Source organism: Euprymna scolopes, chromosome 36 (genome assembly GCF_053919585.1).
Source record: "Euprymna scolopes isolate OS-2025 chromosome 36, ASM5391958v1, whole genome shotgun sequence".
Taxonomy (NCBI): domain Eukaryota; kingdom Metazoa; phylum Mollusca; class Cephalopoda; order Sepiida; family Sepiolidae; genus Euprymna; species Euprymna scolopes.
Genome location: NC_136517.1, coordinates 35,697,962 through 35,721,829, shown reverse-complemented (window position 1 = coordinate 35,721,829; position 23,868 = coordinate 35,697,962). Strand labels below are relative to the sequence as shown.

General features: G+C 38.3%; 1 protein-coding gene and 1 pseudogene across 4 annotated transcripts in view; one reads left to right on the top strand and one right to left on the bottom strand.

Moving 5' to 3' along the window:
* The first annotated feature begins 736 nt into the window (after window positions 1–736).
* LOC145260408 (rho family-interacting cell polarization regulator 2-like) overlaps window positions 737–23,868 on the top strand; it is a 589,420-nt gene continuing 566,288 nt past the window's right edge. For 2 of the 4 annotated variants that reach the window (XM_080118386.1, XM_080118384.1), the window contains exon 1: window positions 923–1,131. The gene's annotated coding sequence lies outside the window, so the exon portion shown is untranslated. Of the gene's footprint in view, window positions 1,132–23,868 lie in introns of all 4 variants that reach the window. The other 2 variants (XM_080118387.1, XM_080118385.1) reach the window with 2 other exon arrangements.
* On the bottom strand, window positions 10,100–10,237 carry LOC145260835 (U2 spliceosomal RNA; annotated as a pseudogene).

Here is a 23,868-nt window from a genome sequence, read left to right as displayed (position 1 = left end):
AAAGAATGAAATTGTGTTGGCCTCTACCACGTCGACTGAGATGTTCAAAGACATCCCATTTTGTTAGACATGTCAATATGTAAATGATAAAGACAGCATTTTTCATTCAATTCCGGCTAACGTCCGGTATTTCCTGCCGGTAGAAGACTAGATATCTTCATAAATTTGCAAACTTTTTCTGATTATTCTTTCACTTTATAATATCATGAATATTTTCCATAATTTTATACAATTGATTTTTTTTTCTTGATATGTGAAAATGTTTTTTTATTTTTTTTAAATTTTTATTAGAATTAAAAATAATTTAAAAATCAATACCGATTTTCAATTTTCTTTCTTTTTCTTTTTTTTTTTTGACAAATCGTTTAAACAACTTTTTTCAATCTTTGTTTTCAATTCTATAAAGAAAGAATTCTGAGTTAAAAAAAAAAAAAAGAAAAAAGAAAAGATTTTTTAAAAATTTAGAATTAAAAAAGAAATACAAATTTGTTGATAATTTCTAAATTCATCAACAAATATTTTACATATATATATATACTTTTACATATTTTCAAATAATTTTCCCATTTGGAGAAATATTTCTGAAAATGCTTCTTTTAAAAAAATTAAAGTTATTTAATTTATTTTACACTTTTTGGAGAGAGAAAAAAAAAAAACATTCAAAGACTTCAAAGTTTTGTTTATGAAAAATATCCGTGGCTGTTCCCCGCAGGAAGTCACCTCCCACCGGTAACATGATACAACACGCAATTATGATGCCGTTAAAAGGTTGTCAGATCAGACATAGGATTAATTTTGGGGTCTCAAGATAAAATTTAATTTTTTTAAATTCATATTTAAGGACTGAAAGAATTGTTTATAATAAATGCGGCCTTTGTTCTGAAACAACCATCATTGTATGCCCACATATTGGAAGCTATCCGCCATGATGTTTAAATACTAATCTCTTAACACTAGTCGAGTGTTGTTGTCGCATAAAAGAGATAGGTTTTTTGGGGGCTTATCTGGAAGAAAAAAAAAAAACGGGGTCTTTTTTTTTTGTATATATAAAAACAATTTTTTTTTTTTTTTTTTTTTACGCACCAACATTTTCGGATATCAATTTACGGGTTTTACGTTTCATCAAGAAAGGTAAGTCGAATTGTTGTCCATGCGGAGTTTAGTCAAGCGAGACGTGTTTTCGTTTTCTTTCTTTCTTGTTGTTGATGAAGGATGTAGCGAGGGGAAATAAGAAAGAGAAAAAGGTTTTGTTTATATTTTATTTTTCATGTTTAAATGAAAGAGAAAAAAAATCTGAAAAAAAAATACATAAAGAAATAAAAAAACAAACAAAAACAAACTCAACAATGTCGCACATTATTGTAAATCAGACCCTCCCCCATTAAAGAGCCGGTTTAATTAAGTATTTTTTCAATTAAAATCGAAAAGAAAAATACCTACAAATAATCCCTATTTGATCTCATAAAAATACTTAATTACAAAAAATACCCTATCGATTGGAATAAGTCAGATAAAATACAAACGGATTATATATATATATATATATATATATATATATATAGATAGATAGATTTAGATTATCCGGATCCAATCCGGCTTTAGTATATTTATTAGCGATGTATGTAACTGCTACACGGTTGGGACAGTAAAGTAGTTTTAAAAAGATTAAAACAACGTATTACTTAATTGCTAATTCGTCTTAATACTCTAATAAACACATAAATCGCTTTAAAAACTGCTAAAATATTAAATAGCAACTATTTTCTTTAGTGATGTGTAATGATCCGGTTCTATCGATTAATAGTGTTAAATGTTTCTAATATTTCGTTGTTTACCAATATTTGGTTAATTCCTTAATTTTAAGATTAAACGACATATTATCCAATTCTTAATCCGTCTTAATACTATACTTAAATCATTTTAAAAATGTACCAAAAAATGTGCAATAATCCAATTCCGTCCATGCATAGTTTAAAATGTTTCTCTTATTTCGATGTTTACCGAAATGTTTGCGAATTCTTTAAATTTTAAATGAAATAAAGTATCCTCTCGTTACTATTTCGATTGCATAGCTTCCAATAAATGTATAAATCGCCTTAAAAGACCTAAAATATTAAATAATCATTACTTTTATGTAGAATTATCCGATTCTATCCATCCATAATTTTCAGATTTCGGTTACCGAAATTTTTTGTCAATTCCATAATTTGTAGATTGTACAAATATTTAATTACTCTTTTGAATTAATAATCGAATAAATATGTAAATCGCATTAAAACTTTTAAAGTATTAAATACTAATATATATATATAAGAATAATCTGATTATGTCCATCCGTAGTTTAAAATCTTTCTATTTCGTTGTTGACCAAAATTTGGTAAAAATGCTTTGGATTTGTAAATAAATAGTTTGAATTGTATTACATTATATTAAGATACATTATAAATTTTAATTTACCAAATCATTTAATTACAAGGTTTTAGTTTTCCGTAATTTTATAGAATCACTCCAGTCTTGAATCAGATGTTATTTATTTGGGATTACAACTTGCTCAGGGTACTCGAAAAAAAAAAAAAAAAAAAAAAAAAAAATTCTAACACAAAACCCAACAAATTGGAGATGGAATTTTACTATAAGATGACCGTTTTATTTTCTTTTTCAAAAACAGGAACGTAAAAAATTTCGGTACTAGTGCGACTGCGACAGTGCGTTTATTGATCCGTACTGAAATAATAACGTTATTATTTAAAAAGCCATTCTTAACATGGGGAGGGTGTTTTGTACCTATTCTGTACTTTAACCTTACAATTGAATAAAAAAAAAAAAAAAAAAAAACTTTAATTAAACTTGGAAATACGATTTAAAAAATAGCGCTGATCAGTAAGTGCACTAGCACCAAAATTTCTCTTACTATTTTTTAAATTTCGGTAAGCATACAAACACCATTTACAATTAAAAAAAAAAAACAAAAAAAAAAAACCCAAAACTAATTAAATCTTAAAAATGTACTCTGACATCTCTGTTACATGTAACAAATATTTCTATTTATAAAACAAAAATAGTAGTGGACCCTCCCTCTTTAAGCCTACCGTTTTTTTTTTGTTTTTTTTAAATTTCTATTAATTTATTTCTTTAATATTAAATGAAACCATATTTTCTAAATTATTTATCCATCCAAAAATTAATTTCATCCGATTCTTTTCAACATGAAAGGCCACGTTTTCGTAATAAATTCTAAAAATAAATAAAACCTAAAAATTGTTTTCTAAAACGAAAAATTCCTTATTTTCGGATTCTTCGAGGAATCGCATGGAAAACAAGAAAATTTTATTATTTTTAAATTAAAATAAATTATTTTTATTAAAGAATATTCTTGGTAAAGTAGATCCTGTATGATTTTATATATATATATATATATATATATATATATATATATATATAAATATGCGTCTAGAAATTCATGAATGAATTTCTTCGAAACTTGGATAAATTACAACAAATCCCAAACGTGTTGGAGCGATCGGAGAATCTTAACGCATACATTTCTATGGAAACAAAAAAGTGATATAATTCTGGAGAAATAATAAAAATATTACATACATTTGTAAATAATTTCTGTATATTTGTATTCTTTCGAAATTGAAAGAAAAATAACGTAGAAGAAGTATCTGTTATACTAAATTCGAGTTAATCAACGTTTGTTTCTCTGAGGCTTTTTTTTAATAGATTTTAAAATCACAGTAAATATATGCTAGAATATTCCTCAGTTTCGAATCGGTTTATTTCGGGAACGTCCATTTTTAATTATTCTAATTAGCCGTACTTTGACATTTTCTCACCAAATCCTTCCATCTTTTAGTAAATTACGAGTAAATTTTTAGTCTATAACTCTCACTCTTTCTCAATCTATATGCAAGCATTCTCCGCTAAAACGTAATAATAATAATAATAATAATAATAATAATAATAATAATAATAAAAACGTAGCTATATAAGACATACTGGAGTGGATTTGGTCCGTAAGAAACAATAGGAAATATCACTACAGTTACTAATACTTTTTAACCTGTAGCCGGAGAGAGAAAATAACAGGAAGAGGGAGCGAACAACCGAAAAACTATTTTTTTTAACTTAAAAATAAAAGTAAAAAACTGGCTTTACAAACTCACTTTTTTTCTTATTCAAACAATCGAACCAGAGCTCAATGTGTGTGTGTGTGGAATTATAATACAAACGAATGCAATTTTGTGAATTATTTTCTTAGCTGAAGAATTGAAATAAAAGTATAACTAATTGTTTTGGTAAATTCAGTTCCATATTTTTATAAATCATTTATCTCAAAATGAAAGCTTTCGTTTCCTTTCCAACGAGAAAAAGCCACGTTTTCGAAATAAATACTAAAAATAAGACATAAAATTTGGATTTTTTTTCCGAACATTCTTGGAGAAATCTAACAAAAGAAAAAAGAAAAAAACGAAGAAAAGAAATAATTAAAAATGAATTATTTATTTTAATATTCGCTGATAGTTTTTGTGATCTAAAAATAACAGGACTACAAAAAAGAAAAAAAAAAAAAAAAATTCATGAATGAATTTCTTCGGAACTTGAATAAATTACAAATCCCAACGTGTTAACAGAATCGTAGACGAATCTTGAGGCATTTTTTTTTAATACGGAAACAAAAAAGTGATATAATTAACTGTTTTTATCTGAACTAATCATCTAATTAAAGATTAAATCTTCAAACTGAATATCCATTTGGATGTGGAAATGAAATACAAACAAATAATGCAGTATTTTTAAAAGATTTTTTTCGATTAACAAAACTGAAGTTGATAAAATATGATTAATTAATTTAACTCCAGGTTAGCATTTGTTTTTCAATCGGATTTTAAGAAAGGCTTTCCTAAAATTACAACTTTTGCCTTTTATTCTAAACCAGCTGTACAATAACCGACGTTGCCTGGGAGACTTTACTTTCTTTCATTTTTATTTCGCCTGTTATTTCGTCAGACTATCGATATTTTTCAAATTTTTTGTTTATGATTAAAATTTTACAATTTTTAATTAATAAATTATTTCATCCTTTAAACAAAAATGTGTGACTACTTCCCGCGTCTGTATGTGTATTTCTCGCCCCTATTTGCACATTAAAAAAAAAATGATCGAATATTTAACGAAATCCAAAATGCAATAAGCCTCATAAACTCATTTGAAAAAAAATTATGAAGTTCAATCCACCGAATGCATTTCGATTTCTGCGTAAATAAGTCAACCACTCGGCCATTTTAATTACCCTTTTGAAATTTAAAGGGGATTACAAAAAACTGTTGAATAGAAAGTCCTATAAACTGGCTTAGTGCATCTTCATTGATTTTCAGGAATCGCCGGGTATACATCGAAGAATTTAATATATACTGATTTTTTTATTACCCCCCCCCCTCACGATCCAAATAATACCAAATCCATCCTTGAACCACATCCCCAAACTTGAATGTAATAAATTTTAGGTAAATTTTTACGACGTGCCCCAACGTATTAAAAACACCCCAACCTCCCATGTTAAGAACGGTTTTCGGAGTACCCCCAACCCCGAAAGCCGTTCTTAACATGAGGCTGGGTGTTTATTCCGAAAGCCGTTCTTACTACGCTGGGGCAGGTCGTAAAAAAATACCAAATTTTTAAAGAATGAAAAAGCTAATATGATGCTATGGCGATCGCACCAAAATCGGTTTATGAATATTTATTATACTTAAAAACCTTTTTTTTTTTTTTTTTTCTTTTTTTTAATCAAAAATTTGTGCGAAAATAAAACGAATAAGAAATCCTAGAACGTGCGGGGTCGCCAAATTGACTATATGACGTGTCATGACGTAGACAACAAGCAATGACCCGAGTAAGTTAATATGCGTGATCGCCGGTGTTTATGGGCTGGACGCAAATTAACATCGGGTTTCTCATTCCGTCCCAAATCCGAACCGGTTATTGCTGCTAATGTGTGTTTGTGTGTGTTTTCGTGAAACCGTAGGTATAGATGAAAGATCAACTCTTGTACAAGTAATTGAGCACTGTTACTTCTGCAAGAGATTTCTTTTTAATTGACATTATACAATGGTTTGATTTTCTATCGATGCCTTCAGTTTCATGGAAACACACACACACACACACACATCAACTGAGTGTTAAAAATAGAAATCATTGTGTCCTTCCAAATCTTTCTTTTTCTTCATATGAAAAAAAAAAAAAAAAAACTTATTGCGTGTGTAACAATTCTGATTACTACTAAGAAGGATAAGAATTGATGTCAGTAGCATCATTATCAGATGGTAAAGAGAAAAGTGGATGAAGGATGAAGAGACTTTAATAATAGCAAAGAAGGGGGTGGAAGAGCCGGGTAACATCTAAGTGACTTCTATTACTTACTACCCCCCCCCTGTGTCCTTCTTTCCAGCCAGCTATCATCATCAGTTATGTGAGAAATAGTCAGAAACCCATTATCAGCATCACTAGCATCGCCGTCATCAAAGCCATAGACTGTCAACACGACTGGATTTCTTGTGTCTAAGTCTAATGGTTACAGACGTTACTTTCGGTTCGACATATCGTTAGACTATTGTCATGGCTACTCTGTGGCAAGCAGCAGTCTGGTGATGCCCAGAACCAACTATATGAGTTTATGCTCCAAAGACTTGAGTAAGTCCTAATGCTAAGAAATATTATGAAGTAGTTTTTTTTTTTTTTAACAGGTGAATCACCACTTATCAAGGCTCGAGGGCCACTCGAGGATAAGAGTTAATTAATGTACAATGGTCACCGAGACATAATGTAGTAATAGTTAGTGGTGGAAATTGGGTATGATTTGATGATTTTAATGAGCCGGCGTAACAAGAACTTGTTTACATTATACTTGAAGACGACCATGTTGTAGCCAGTTGGAAAGTAGGCCAGCGGAACAGAATTCTACAGGCGGCAGTTCTAAGAAAGGAGCTTTGGTCATGGAATCTGTTGTGAGAAATTTTCCATGTACAATCGCCATATTGTTTTTGGCTGCCTACATGCTTTGTAAACCGGTCTGTCTTTGGTTTGATTTGAATGCGCCAAATCTTGTCTTGGCACCAATTTGTATTCATGTATTATTTTTTCAGTCTGAGAATGAACACAGGAACACAGCAGACTCACAACACTGGCGCTCTGTCTAGAGTGCCAGGATTTTACCTTTTTGGACACCAAACAGTAGGTGAACTACGGACATTTCTCTAAATACAGAGACAACATAATTGCTGAACTTATTCTAACCAATAAAGATATTCTACTGTATTCGGCATGATATATTTGATTATAGGAATTTATTCCTATTTCTTCCAGAGACCACGTGGTCCCCAAATATGCCGTATTGGGTGCCAACATTCACACTGTGTTCACCATGTACAACATCGATCCTTCTAATAGGAAACCCGAACTAACATTCCCACAGAGGAATCAAACTAAAGGCTCCATGCGTATGGATAGCAAATTCAGTCAATGTTTTTGCAAAGGACTTACCGTGACCAAAGAACTTTAATTTCTGATACATTGTGAATAAAATTTGAGTTTTAAAGGTATGGCTTTGTTTGTGGAATTTCATTTGCTATCTGTAGGGAGGAAATTGGGTGCGTGGAGAAAGAAATTTCTTACAATGTGTTTAGATTTAGGCACAGGTAAAGTGAATTTTTTGATAGTGGTTGTAGGTAGACGGTGTCTTTTTTATAAAAGTTTGGCAAAGTGGGACCATAGATTGAAGTTCAGACTAGTTTAAATATGATTGGACTAGTAGGACTAATCGGCATTGTCAGGAGCGTGTAAAAGTATGTTGTACTTCTATTAAAACTTTTGTCTCCCTTCCTCTCTATCTCTCCCCACCTTTCTCCCCCGCCCAGCTCATTGCTCTCTAGTTGGACATGTATAAAACTCTTCTTTATATAATTAGTCAGCATTTTCTTTCCAGTTTAATACATAACACTGGAAAAACGCCCCCCCCCCCAACAAAAGGTAGGCTCTCTCTACCGTGCTAGAAAACTACTAACACCCGAAAGTATCCTGTACCTCTATAAGGCCACCATTCGCCCATGTATGGAGTATTGCTGCCACATCTGGGCTGGTGCATCTGCTACTAGTCTCTCGCTCCTTGACAAGGTTCAAAAGAGAGTCGCAAACCTGATAGGCCCTGAACTGGCATCTAAGCTTCAGCCTCTGTCCCATCGACGAAATGTTGCATCCCTCTGCCTTTTCTACAAGTATTTTAGTGGTGAATGCTCTGACGAACTGCAATCACTTGTGCCCCCACGACGCGAGCACCCTCGACAAACCCGACAGGCTACTAGATCCCACCCCCACACTGTAGAGGTCCCTAGATGTAAAAGATCTTTTTACTCCAATAGTTTCTTCCCCAGAACCGCAAGACTCTGGAATTCCATTCCAGGTCCCTGCTTCCCCAACAGTACTGACGTGTAGAAGTTCAAGTGTAACGTGAACCGACACCTTGCTGCCCAAATCCCTACACAGTACCCCAGTAGTTGTTGCCCCTGATAGTAGCCCCCTACACCAAAGTGGCAATTTGCCTTGTTTGGGGTGAAAATGTAATAAAAAAAAAAAAAAAAAAAAAACCTGATTCAGCTAACTCTCAGAATAATTTTTTTTTTAATCATCCAGAGTTACACATCAAGAATATACCAACTTTTGTGGGTGTTTGTTTTGTACTTTTTGACTTTCAGTTGGACATACAAACACACAGGCCCTATATATAATAGATGCCACCCTCCTCTACACACAGTTGTGGCTACTGTATTAGTTTCCCTCCAGCTATGGATTGAATAATACAGTAAAATAGACTCAAGCTAGGGTTGTGCAGTGCAGCCTTAAAAAAACAAAACAAAACAAAAAAACTTCGAATAACATCAGTCTCTCTCTCTCTCTCTCTCTTTCTTTTGCTTGTTATAGGACAATAGCAATGCCGGTTCAAGAAGAGAGGTGTTGTTTTTCTCATTTACTTGCCTTCCCACAAGGGCAGAGTTAGCCATTGAAAGAATCCAGCTCCCCAAAAAGGGGAACTCTTAGTTAAAAAATGCCTTCACTGGCGAAAGACAAAAAGATGAGGTGTAATACCAAGAGATGCGACACTTGCTTCGCTATAGAAGACCCACGCAAGCACTCCTACTGGGGATTGGTGGGGGTCCGTTGTCTCTCGAGACTGAAAGTAGGCCAACCAGAATTTTAGTATCATAAGTGACCCTATCATCCGATGTGTGTATATCTTTTCATTTTTCCAAGTGTTAGCGTAACTTTGTTATATAATACCGTTAAAGAAACACGTTCTTTTATAAGTGAAACGCTTTAGCTAGGAGGTATTTAGTTCTCTCCCACTGCAAGAATTGTGGCACCAGAGTTGGAAAGTGAGATGGAGAAGTCAGCAAGGAGGAGGGACACTGATCTCCAAAACGTGCCTGGACAACCCTGTCGGCATTCCCTGGTAAGAGCACCCCAGGCGATTAGCAATCAACTAACCCCCCTTCTTAAAGAGGGAAGGTAAAGCCATGGAGGATGGACCTCCTAGAGTTGCACTAGAGAACCAGCATTACACCACAATCAACAGGGACCAGGTCATTACAGGAATGGTCTAATCTCTGTTGATTTTGGGAGTCCAGAGCTTGGGTCAGGGGCAAAATGTAATGTCTCTTCTGTACACTTGATTTTTTCTGCCCCTCGGTCAGTGAGGAAGAAATCTTTCTAGACTAGAGCAATTTTGGATATTTTCTTCTAATCTAAAGTGCTTTTTTTTTTCTTTTTTTTTTTGAGAGCTGGATTTTCCTCGCATAATAAAGCAAGGCCGATAGTCATTAGTCGAGTGCTCTCGTGTAGTGAATGGATGCGTGAATGTAGGATTGACATGAAATTCTTAAAGATAAACTAAAACGACCGAAAAATGGGTTGAAACGACTTAAATAAATAAAAATGTAAATGACTTAAGGATGACTTGAATGCTTAAAAAAATAACTGGAATCCTTCAAAAACAACTTGAATGATCTGGAGAATGACTTGAATGGCTTTGAGACTGACTGGTTGTAAAGTGTGTGATCATTTTACATTAAATTAATACAGAAAAGTGATATCCCCATATCACAAAGTTACAAATATAAGTACAGCATGTAGTAAGAACAGATACTACACTTTTGATCTTGGCCAAAAGGCCAAGAAAAGCAGTATTTATTTGCTCCCTCACCGAGCAAATTAGGCACAAGGCCGATTTTTAATGTGCAGAGTGAAGGGGAAATGGGGACCAACTCCCCGGGAGTAGGGTAGCTGGATAGTGATAATTGGTATGAAGGGTTGCCCCTACATTGACCAAGGTCTTATATGTGGCGTTTCCCCCCACATATGGTTTTTGCTTGTAGTATCTGTCGGAACAGATACTACACTTTGATCTTGGCCAAAAAAAGCGGTATTTATTTGCTCCCCCACCGAGCAAATTAGGCACAATGCAGATTTTTAATGTGGGGAGTGAAGGGAGGGGGAAGGGAAAAGGGGACCAGCTCCGAGAGGTGGGAAATGGGAGCTGGATAGTGATTTGCCAGCTGGCCCAAGTAGGGTTGCCCCTACATTGACCAAGGTCTTATATGTGGGGTTTCCCCCCCACATATGGTCTTTGCTTGCAGTATCTGCCGGAACAGATGGTATTTATTTGCTCCCCCACCGAGCAAATTAGGCACAAGGCCGATTTTTAATGTGAGGAGTGAAGGGAGGGGGAAGGGAAAAAGGGGACCAGCTCCCGAGAGGTGGGAAATGGGAGCTGGTTAAAGGTCAGGCATGTGGGGTTGCCCCCACATCTGGTCTTTGCTAGTCATAGCTTGCAGCATCTGCCGGAACAGATACTACACTTTGATCTTTGCCAAGAAAAGCTTAAAAAACTAAGAACAGCATCTATTAACAACAGACCTTTGATCTTAACCAAAAAGGCCAAGCACAAAAGTGTTACCGACAGACCGACCAACCGATGGAGTGACTTATAGAGTCACTTGCAAGTGACTAAAAACAAAGAAAAAAAAAAGAAAGCGACCTTTTCTCTGACTCTGTTCTCATGGGGAGGCAATAAATAGGAACTATTAGTTTTGTTCCCGGCGGTCAAGCTAGGATGATTAAAGTATTCATTTGCAGGTCATCTTCCCAAGCGTTACCCCTCCCTTTTTTTTTTCTGGAGGTAAGGATAAGTGTTGACTGAGCCCTCACTAGGGAATTCCGGCAGGTTGTTTTTATACACGTTCAAAGTACCGCCCCCCCCCTTTTTTGATGGTAGGAGTGGACTTCCCATTTTAAACTCTATCCTGTGGTAGGATGCCTCATTCACAGCCAAAAAAAAAAGAAAAAAAAAAGCCTGACGAAGGTGCAGAAAGCGCCCGAAACACGTCGCATTTGCACATCTAATATGCAAAATATAAGTTTAACTTGTTTTTTTTTTTTTTTTTTTTTTTTTTTTTTTAATGTGTTAGTCTTACTATTATAATTAAATATTTTGATATGTGATGGTTGAGGGGGGGGGGCATAATCAATTAGTGACCCTGGATGCATGTGTTAATAATAATCACTGAATTAAATCATCTCTGGTTTATTTTAGTATTGGCCTCATGCCAAACGTGTTGGTGTGTAACCCGGATCTTGTAGCAAACATCTATTTCTATATTTTGCTAGAATGCGAAAATAGCTGGATTAGATGAGGATAAAGTAAGACTACTAAAACCTTCTAGGTTTATATATATATATATATATATATATATATATATATATATATATATATATATATATATATATATATATATTATTCAAACTTTTCAGCAACAATCTACGATTATCTAACATAATATTTCAATGGCAACTATCTTAAAGCTGAAAAGTTCAAGATAACCCAATCTGAAAAAGAAGCAAATGGACACCGTAAATAATTTCAGTGCTTGTTAAAAAGTCGACAAATCGATTCTTTTAAATATGTTGTTTTAAGCAGAAACAGTATTTACTAGGTACAGGCAATAATGACGGAGGAAAAAAATAAAAATAAGGGGGCATGGTTCTGAAAGCCGGTTTATCATAATTTTTTTTTTTTTTTTTTTTTTTGTAGGTTCCTGACTATATTTTGATTGTATTTGAAAGATTAAAGGGAAAAAATATTTTTACACGTAAAAAAAGTTATTATGAAAAATGTTTTCATAGCGACATTCGGAAGCTGACAAATTCAGCTAAATTTTTAACTGAAATAAATTAATTGTAAAAATCCTTTGAAAGATAAATATTAGTTTTCTAGGTCTATTTCAAAGATAATTAGTCAAGTCCTAAGATATTGAATTAAATAACTAAAAAAAACAAAACACCTTGTTTGTACAAAAAAATTAGCTTAATTAGCCCCCCCCCCCCAAAGTGAGAGATTCTGGCTTTGCAGAATCACAACAAACGAAATATCGTCCAAGTATCGATTCTACGAAACCCCAAAATGTCAGAAAGTCAAGACTGTCTGAAAATGACTTCAAATAATTAAAGGGATGGAGGAAGTGCTGTTTTTTTTTGTTTTGTTTTGTTTTTTGTCCCCCCCCCCAGCTGTACATCGGTACATTCCTATCGTGAACTTTTGTATAATTTTTTACCATTTTTTTAAATTTATTTTTCTACATTATTGCCTTTAAATTTTAAGAAAAATTTTTTTCCAAGATTATATAAAAATTGTTATGCCGAAAATTTCACATTCATTCAAGCAAGGAAAATATTAGAATCTTACATATGAAAATTATGCGAAAAATGTAATCTAAAAAAAATAAGTAGAAATATTTTTTTGCAATTATTTTTTTGTGTGAAAATATTAAATAAACACTGCTTAATTCAATGATAATGTCGGTAGTTCGAGAAATTTTTCGAGTTATTTCGAATTCATTAATACTGATTTTAGGGGTTTTTTTTTCATAATGTTCCTGTAAAAATTAATTTCTTTTTTTTTTTTTTTATTGTCATAAAAAAAGCAAAAATAAATTCATTCATTTAAAAAAAAATTTTTTTTTTTTTTTTACTACTGAAAACCATAACTTAAAAAGTGTTTTTTGTTTAAACAAGAATACATTTTTACTAAGATTACAAATAAAAACAAGGCCGATAGCCATTAGTCAAGTGCTCTTGTGTAATGAATGAATGTATGCGTGAATGTAGGATTGACATGAAATTCTTAAAGATAAACTAAAATGACCGAAAAATGGGCTGAAATGACTTAAATAAATAAAAAGTAAATGACTTAGAATGACTTTAATGAACTTAAGGATGAATTGAATGTCTTATATGTGAGGTTCCCCCCACATATGGTCTTTGCTTGCAGTATCTGCCGGAACAGATACTACGCATTGATTTTGGCCAAAAGGTCAAGAAAAGGGTATTTATTTGCTCCCCCACCGAGCAAATTAGGCACAAGGCCGATTTTTAATGTGAGGAGTGAAGGGAAAATGGGGACCAGCTCCCCGGGGAGTAGAGGAGCTGGATAGTGACAATTGGTATGAAGGGTTGCCCCTACATTGACCAAGGTCTTATGTGGGGTTGCCCCCACATATGGTGTTTGCTTGCAGTATCTGTCGGAACAGATACTACACTTTGAGATATTAAATCCTTTATTCATGTTAAAAATACATTGAAAATCAACAATGAACAAAAAACATAGGCACATGGCCAACTCAAAAGGGGGGATTGTGGGGATTGTTGGTCATCCTTGTCACTCCAGAACTAAACAAATTCTTCTTCCAGCTAGTATCTTTTTTCACCATAATACCGCATTCATCCTTTCATACTGGGGGACGTCCTACTTAACTCCCAATTTTTAAAACATTTTTTATTGACGTGTAAAAACAAAAAAACGATAACAATAAAAATGGTACAATAATTCATTTGTGTTGAGGGCGGGGGGGGAGGAGAAAAAACAAAAGATGATTAGTAGGACCCTCCCAACCCTGTCTAGTTGATAGACTGCCCGTTCCACTAGGTTTGTAAAAGAAACCTCACTTCTGCTGGTCAGTCTCTAAGTGGGGATGCCCTCTAGATGGGGGTGAATGGAGAAAAGAAAATCTTGTGGGTAAGGAATGGGGGTTAGTTTGTATTTCTTTCTCTCCAAGATGGGTGAAATTTAGAGGGGGTGAAAACAAAAATTGTAAGGAGGGGGTGGAGATCTTGGAGGCTCCCTAATCGGGGAGGGATGGAACACGCACTCAGCTAGCTGAGAGGCTACTTGTTTAATTTTACTTTATGGAACTGCGCGTTCCATATCTAGGCGGGGAACACGTATTCAAATTTTGCTTCTCTTCGTACACACAGACTTGCTACATGTATCCATCTTCTGTCAAATGCCGCGCGATGCAGCCTTCTTCTATCACCTGATCTTCACCCGTAGTTGGTGTTTAAAGAAAGCGATTAGATCCTGATCAGAAAAAAGACCCCCCCCCCCTGACAACCTTGCAGACATGACATCCAAATCACCATTCTCACCACGGCCAGGATCGTAACATTGACCATTTGTCTTTCTCGGTCCCATGGCGGCCTCACGTTGTCCACGACATTGGATACGGTAATGGATACGGTAATTGGGCGAGGATGCTCAGGATCGATGTGAGCCGTCACCTCGCTGACATACAACCAGTACCGGCGGAGTTTGCAGCAATCGAAGAAAGCATGATCAGTCGTTTCTACGGCCGTTGTCCCACAACGGGGACAATCAGGCAACTCCAAAAACCCGGAACTGCATTGTATGTTGTTGAGTGGAAGTGCATTTCGGGCCAATCGCCAGGTCAGAGAGAACTCCGAATTGTTCAGATGACTCAAACCTGGCACCCAGCTCCACGCAGAGCAGATCTCACTCTGCTGCTAACCCAAACGTGTGCATAGCGGGTCGTCGGCGGCCCCCTTCACTAGATCCCTGTGGAGTTCCCTACGGGTAGCAGTCACAAGGTTGCTGGACCTTGGTAGTCGGTTTAGCGTGGCTCAGCACTCTTTCATGTAGGCAGATTCTCCATGCGGCCTGTGACAGCTCTCGATAGAAGGGTCGAGAACGAGGTCAGAGAAGGCGGCAGTAATCACGGGGTGCCACGGTTGGTCATCTTGCATATAGTGGTTCAGGAAGGCCAGCCTCTCAGCGTCTCGATGACACTTCAAGTCCGGCATTCCCAAGCCTCCCTCACATGGATGTTGAATACAGACCTATCTGCTCACCCAGTGTCTTCCTCTGTCCCAAAAAAGCGAGGAAAAGAGTTCGAAAAGAGCTGTTAATTGTTGTGCAGGCAGGGGAAGTATGGCCAGTCGGTAAAGGATGAGAGGAAAGACGTAAGTGGCGCACGCCTCAGCTCTACCCTTTAAGGAAAGTTTCCTAGGAAGCCACGAATTGACTGCAGCCTCCACCTTTGACCGTACCTCCAACCAATTTTTGTCAAGCTGGAGACCCGGTCCGAACCACACGCCGAGGATCCGAACCGGGCCATCCATCCAGCTGAAGGGCGCCGGAAGGTTGGCGTTGCCACTCCAGGCGCCCAACCGCAGTCCTACCGACTTGCTGCGGTTTATCTTCGTCCCTGTAATTCTTTCGTACTGAGCGAGCGCCTCCGACACGATCTCGATGTCTCTGAAGCTCGACACAAAGACCATGACATCATCGGTGAACGCGGATACCTTGCCTCCCCACGTCTCAGCTTGCGGAACAGAGGCTCCAAAACCAGGACATAGAGCAGGGACGACAGTGGACAACCCTGACGAACCGACCGAGAGATAACAAAGGGTTTCGAGTGCTTTTTGTTGACTTGCACGACAGCTGTGGGCTGTCGATACATCACGGAGATCCACTTGCAGAAGTCCGGTTTAAAACCGGCAGCCTCTAAGACAGATGCCAAGAAATGATGGTCGACCCTATCGAAAGCTTTGGACTGATCTAAGTTGATCAGCACAGCTTCCGTGTCGTCATCTATCTCTCCCTCTAGGATCGTGCGGATCAGGTGCAAGTTGTTCTGAATCTCGCCGATAACTTGCAGCCGATTCGATAGGACTTTGGCCAAAATCTTCAACTCTGTGTTTAGCAGAGTTATGGGCCTGTAATCGTCTAACTCTTCCCCACCATGCCCATCACCTTTCCTCAGCAATGTGATCACTCCCTTGGTGACTTGCCCCGGGATGGATCTCTGAGCAAACCAATGGTTGAACACATCCATCAGAAGAGGCAGAAACATGGGCGACAGATTCAAATACAGTTCGTATGGCAGACCATCGAGCCCCGGCGATCTGTCACAGCTAAGCTGCTTCAGCACAGTAAAAACCTCCCGGCCTTTGCAACTAGTCGCCTCGAGGCGGGGAGAGTCAGCCAAATAGTTGCTAAACTCAAGGACTGGAAGATCGGGCTGCTGCGTAAAATGCTCCTCGAAATGTTCTTGAAACCCCTCGCAGATCTCAGAGTCGATTCCAGGGTGCATCCATCCGGATGTCTTACCTTTGCAATGTACTTGTCCGAGCCACGCCTAGAAACCTCACGGCGCGTTAGTGTTGGAGTTGACTGCTTCATTGCCTACCTTTCTAAGTCTAGCTCTGACTACTTGGCCTTCATAACGCTCGCTATTCTCACGCAGAAGGTCCTGCTTAGCTAGTTCCTAACTAACCCTATCACCTTCCTCCGTAGCCTAGGCTAGTTTCTGCTCTAGCTTCTTCTTCATCTTGGCCTTATCTAGTGTGAGGCGCTGGGCATACTTGACGGAGAAGGTCCTAATTTTGGCTTTTAGACCTACCCACCACTCACTCCCGGTAACCGCCCCCACTAGTGCTTTTTGAATTAATTCTATTAGCTTCTCTTGGAAGTCTTGTATCTCCAGAAGGGAGGTGTTTAACTTCCAGTGAGCCACTAACTTAGGCCTATTTCCTAGATTCAGCCGGGCCATAACTAGTTTATGGTCCATCTGGCCTAACCAAGTGAACGTGGGACAAGATAAGAAGTCTACTTCGCCTCTCCTAACTAATATCCTGTCCAAGTAAGTGTTTGGATAGGAGGAAACACTATTGGTCCACGTCCACATCTCCTGCCCCAGATGCTCGACCTGAAACCTGTCGACCAGACCGCATCTAGCCATCAGATCAGCCAGGTTGGACTCGCACCTCTCCAATCCTCTAGCATCGCTTCCTACCTTATCTATCTCGGGATCTAAGATGGCGTTCCAATCCTCCATTAGCACTACCCGCTTCTGATAATCTACAAATGCGTCAAGCTGACTGAAGAATGAGACCCTCTCACAAGCGGTGCTGGGCGCATGAACCACGATCACCCGAAACACAATCTTTTATGGCAACATCAGCCACAACCAGCCTGTCCACCGCATCCCTATGAACAACGTTAATCGTCGTCGACAGAGTACGTTTAACCAGCACGGAAACTCCCTTCCCCTGTGGGCTGCCATATGCTGAGAAAACCTCAAAATCTCGGGCCAGCACCTGACAGTCCACAGAGGAAATGAAATGCGTCTCCTGAATCGCAGCCACATCCACTCCCAGGGACAAGAGGTCGTGCCAGAGGCGAGCTGCCTGGCCCGATTATCTCAAGCCCCTCGCATTCAAACTAGCCAAATTCAAAGACATGGCACCTACCTTAGGGTGTGTCACACTCAGCTCCAAAGTCAGCCAGGGAGAGGACGCCGACGTTATGTGCCATGCTCAAGGTGGTTAGGTTTTTCATATCCTGACCTTCTCTTGCAATACCGCTGACATCCAAAGAGTAAATTAATTTCATGGCCCTGTAGAGTGACGGATGGACCAATGCTAGGATTCTTCCCTTGCATTTTTTTGACAGTTTGTCAAGAGAAAGGTCATTTTTCTTCACCAGTTTGATTCCCGGAAACGCCCCTTCAGCAGCCTGCAGCCTTGTCCACAAGTTGGTCTTGCAGGCCTCTGGAGTTCTGACAAAAGTTATTAGGAGTGGGGCGTCCAGGAAATTTGAGGGGATATTTACATCTTTCCCCTGTATCTGTTTGTAATCGAGCAGAGGTTTTACGTTTTTCCTCTGCCGATGGAAAATGTCTGTTGCCACAGATAGAGGGTTTACATAACATAGTTCCTCGGGGGCAAGGGCTTTTAATTTGATTGGTCTGTGAGAGGCAGAGGAGTCTCTCCCCTGCCTCAGTTCATTCTTTTCCTTTTCTTTTTAGAGTGGTGGCTCAGTTTGCATTGGTGTGGGGACTGGTGTTTGTGTGTTGGTGTTGGTGCGGTGTCTGGTGTTGGTGCAGTGTCTGGTTTGGAGGTGGAAGTGGATTTTGTTGTTAGGGATGGTGTATGTTCACATGGAATGGGGGCCACCTTTTCTTCCCCTTTTCTTTTTTATTCTTTCGAATGAACCGTTGAGTTCTTCCCCCTCTCACTTGCGGATTCATCCTCAGGGGATGTATCTTTTCTCTGCTTGATTCCCGTCTCGATTGGTGTGGGGACCGTTGGTTGTGTCTGCTCTTCTAGTTGTTGCTGCGGCTGTTTTTGTTGCTACTGCTCTAGCTGGTGTCGTTGCTGCTTCTGCTGCTGCGGTAGTTGTTGCTGCAGCTGTTTCCACAGCATCGGCTGCAGTGGCTGTTATTGTTGCTGCATTTGCAGAGGCTGCTGCCTCGATTTTTGGGCTGGTGGTGGGACGGTAGCGGAAGGGATTATGGGCTTCCGTTTTTGTCTCACTACCGTGCTCCATTCCTCCTCCTCGGCGTCCTGGGTGGTTTGGGTTTTCCTTGGAGCTGGGGTTGTTGCAGGGGTTGTTGCCGCCTGTTTTGGCGTGGGCGCTGTCTCGGGAGTTGTGATCGCCTATCCAAGAAGCTCGTCAGGTGTTCCGGGCATGAGAATGTATCGCCAGAACAGCACTGCCTCGCGCGGTGTATGTATCAGAACGGCCAAGAAAAGCTGTATTTATCCCCCCCCCCCACCGAGCAAATTAGGCACAAGGCCGATTTTTAATGTGAGGAGTGAAGGGGAAATGGGAACCAACTCCCCGGGGAGTAGGAGAGCTGGATAGTGACAATTGGTATGAAGGGTTGCCCCTACATTGACCAAGGTCTTATATGTGGAGTCGCCTCCACATATGGTGTTTACTTGCAGTATCTGCCGGAACAGATACTATACTTTGATCTTGGCCCAGAAAAGCTTAAAAAGCTAAGAACAGCATCTATTAACAAAAGACCTTTGATCTTAACCAAAAAGGCCAAGCACAAAAATGTTACGGACAGACCGACGGACAGTCACGCGACTAATTATGGGTTCATTTTATTCCGTGATCATTATTTAATAAATACTGAAAATTTCATTAAAATTAGTTAATTTCCTGCATTTTGAATTTTTGAGTATCAACTATTCATTTTGCACGTACCAAATAAATAAATAAATATAAACTGCTTAAAAAAAATAGACGGTAAGATAGAGTATGGCATAAAGGTTTACTTCACAAAATCTCCAGCTACGATATAGCAGGAAATGTCTTCTCAATTATTAAATCATTTCTCTCCGATATATTCATAAGAGTAGTGGTTGATGGGCAGAAATCAGAAGCTCACAGTATTAATGCTGGAGTCCCTCAGGGGTCCATCCTGAGCCCAACTCTCTTCCTGATCTACATTAATGATCTTCCAAATCACATCCTTACATCATTCGTAGACATTTATGCTGATGACACTACTATCTATGGTAGCACATCTAAGACAACCAAGTTCTCTCTGATTCTCTCTCCTCTGATCTTGAGCAAGTGGTACAATAGGAAAAGAGGTGGCTGATTGCTTTTAATGCATCTAAAACCAAGCTTTTATCTTTACATCATCAACGCTCTGGCATCAATTGAAATGAATGGCTCTTGTTTTGGAGGCTTCATGTTTTGACAAGCTTCTGGGCTTGACCTTTACCTCTAATCTTAAATGGAACACATACATTAAATCTGTTGCCAAGGCCGCTGGAAAAATGGTGGGATCCTTCTATCGATCCAGTAGATATCTCACTGCTGATGCAATTCTCTATCTATATAAGAGCCAGGTACGTTCAAGGATGGAGTACTGTTGCCACATCTGGGCAGGAGCTTCTAGAAAGGACTTATCCTGCCTTGATAGAGTTCAAAATAGGCTTCGTAGCCTCGTAGAGGATGTCCTTTTCTCTTCCCTGCAACCTCTATCTCACAGAAGAGATGTTGCGAGTTTGTCTCTGCTTTATCGTTATTTTCCTGGCAGGTGCTCGACTGAGCTCCAATCTATGGTCCCACCCCTCGCCAAACTTTCACAAGAAACACCCGTCTAGCAGAAAACACTATCAATAATTTCCCCCACTCTTTACCTGTGCCTAAACCTAAACGTAGACTCCGTGAACAAAGCTTCTTTCTTAGAATTGCACGCCTATGGAATTGTCTTCCGTTTTCCTGCTTTCCAGCAGACTACAATATGGTTGTCTTCAAATCTAACGTAAACAAGTTTTTGATGAGCCGTTCCATATACGTTAACGAATTTACCGAATTTCCATGACTAACGATTACTTTATTGTCCAATTGTCTACTGTTAACTCTTTAATCTTTATCCTCGAGTAGCCTCTTGGCCTTGATCAGTGGTGATGCCTTTGTGTACAAAAAGAAAAAAAGATGGACAACATCTTGAAATTAAGAATATAGACTTTTGTTATTTGTATATGCTCTGATGGCCATATACAAATAAATAATGGCGATGATCAGATTGGCTGATCAGGTGGAGGGGTGGGGATGGAGGGATGGCGGCCGCCACACCGCCACAACACCCCCGCCCCGCCTCTCCACCGCCTCCCACCAAATGTAAACAGAATTTTTGTAAAATATTAAACAGTTCTCCTGCTCAAAACAGTTAATTAAACTGCATAAGCACCTGTTAAAAAACTATACAAGTTCTATAATTGAATATTCCCCTCCAAAAAAAAGAACGAAAAACAAACCGGCATCCCCCCCCCCCAAAAAAGGTGACCATAAAGTGAGTGCATATCTTCATATCTTGGAAACTACTTGTTTCCTGGAATTTTAAAAGTTAGTGGTAATTTTAAAGGATTTTCCGAAAACTATAATCGTGGCCACAAGTGGGTGCTTATTTAACGTTAAATTATTATAGAAAAGTGATCCCCCACTTTTTTAAAACTAACATTTCTTCATATCTTGGAAACTACTTGTTTGCCGTAATTTTAAACGTTAATTTCGTTTTCAGCGACCCCAAAAACCTATAAGAGTGGTAATTTTAAAGGAATGTTCGAGGGTGGAGTAATTCTTCATATTTACCAAAATTATTACTAAGTTTATTTTGTCCTTCTTTTAGATGGTACAAAAGTTATATTGATAATATTAATTGATAATAAATTTACATCATTTTACATATATCTGGGCGGGGGGGGGGGTAATTCTGTGGTGACTTTTGGAGGTGCCTACATTTCAAATGATCGAACAAATGAAATGCAATAAAGCAGTGGTTGTAAACGTAACAAATATTTTATTTAGAGGAAGATATTTTTGTGTTGGTGTTTGCGTTGCAGTTGCACTGCGTTAATATTAGTTTGTGTGCGTGATTTTCTCTCGTGGTTACTTTATGTACCTATTTACTATGCCTCCCCACGGGACAGAGTTAGACACCAGGGTCGTTTTTTAACGTGGAGAAAAGGTACAAAAATAAAAATTGTCTCAGTCGTGAAGGATTTCTCCTCCACCGAAAGAGAACAAGAAATAGAAGTGCAGCATCTGAAGAACAGATTGTATTTATTTGCTTCCCCACTGAGCAAATTAGGCACAAGGCCGTTTTTTAATGTGGAGAGAGAGGGAGGGGGGAGGGAAAAGGGGACCAGCTCCCGAGAGGTGGGAAATGGGAGCTGGATAGTAACTGTTGGTATGAAGGGTTGCCCCTACATTGACCAAGGTCTGATATCTGGGGTTACCCCCACATATGGTCTTTGCTTGCAGTATCTGCCGGAACAGATGGTATTTATTTGCTCCCCCACCGAGCAAATTAGGCACAAGGCCAATTTTTTATGTGAGGAGTGAAGGGAGGGGGAAGGGAAAAAGGGGACCAGCTCCCGAGAGGTGGGAAATGGGAGCTGGTTAATGGTCAGGCATGTGGGGTTGCCCCCACATCCGGTCTTTGCTAGTCATAGCCAGTCATAGCTTGCAGTATCTGCCGGAACAGATGGTGTTTATTTGCTCCCCCACTGAGCAAATTAGGCACAAGGCCGTTTTTAATGTGAGGTAAAAACCAGCTCCCCTAAAAGGGGTCACTCTGGTTACCAAAAATAATAATTGTCCCAGTATAGAGGGTTTCCCCTCCATTGACTGGTACAAATTATCTTAAGTGCAGTATCTGCCGGAACAGATGGTATTTATTTGCTCCCCCACCGAGCAAATTAGGCACAAGGCCAATTTTTAATGTGAGGAGTGAAGGGAGGGGGAAGGGAAAAAGGGGACCAGCTCCCGAGAGGTGGGAAATGGGAGCTGGTTAAAGGTCAGGCATGTGGGGTTGCCCCCACATCTGGTCTTTGCTAGTCATAGCTAGTCATAGCTAGTCATAGCTTGCAGCATCTGCCGGAACAGATACTACACTTTGATCTTGTCCCGAAGGCCACTCGTAGACGGATGTGTAAGTTTATTAGCAGTGCTAGTAGTTTTAGCTGTTTTTGCTGGTTATTGTGGTTTGTTTGTTAGCGATGCTGATGAATAAGATTCATGCTAGTGTGGGGAAACAGCAATAATGTTGTAGTTCAGTTCAATTCAGTTATTGGTGAAAAATAATGGAAGCCATTAAAAAGAAAAACGAATAACCCTTATTTTCTACGCGATTTATTTTTTTACTACAGCAAATGCATTTAGAATTGCATCTTCCTAGCCAACCCTTGTAGTGATAGTGAAAGTCGGGAAAACAGACAAAAACTCTCTCTCGCGTCTCTGCTATATCAATTTTATTTCTTTGACGCAACTTACTGTACTAACCTCTGACTCGGACGCAAATGGAGAATTGCGATTTTGTCGCTTAAGTCGTAACTTCCGTTTTCTTTTAATCTTATTTTCACACGCCTAAATTCAAAGTCACTACAAATCGGCTTTGTCTAGATTTGCTCTCTTGTGGGGGTGGGCTAGTAAATAAGGACAGTATAGGTATTGTATTTCAACATTAATCTTTTAGCATCCATGGTCCATTTTTTTTATTTTTATTTTTTATTTTTTTTTTAAAGACTAAAGGAATAATTAACCATATTTTAGCAACATCTCTATTTCTCGGAGATATCTATCGTTAACCATAAAAGATTAAAGCGTCTTTCAAATATTACATCTACTACCTGATGTATATTAAGCTAACCCTAAGCGGGTTAAACCGGCTTCCCTTGAAGGAAGAAGTATCTAGGGAATATAAAATTCACAAGCTGCCTCCAGTCGGATGTATATACCAGTTAGGGCAGATAACGACATTGTTTATACAGTTCTTTAAGGGAGCTGTCGACATCCTCCTACATACAGTGCCTGGTATTCCCAAATGGTCACCCATCTGCTACTGATCAGGCTCAATGTTGCTTAACTTTGGTAATCTAACGAGACATGATAATGATGTATATTGGCAGCACTGATGTCTCTGTTTTCAGTTTACTGTGAAAATCTAGAGTAGAAGGATACAATCAGTTTAATCTATTTGAATCAAAATGTTTTTAGTAACTAGGCCTTATAACCAACGCACATCAATTTTATATATATGTGTATAAATTTTTTTAAATTTGCAGAAAGACTTAAAACATCAGTACTACCGGTTTCAAATTCTTTTGCAATGTTTTTCTCACCTTCTGTAAAATTTTGTAAATATCTATATTATA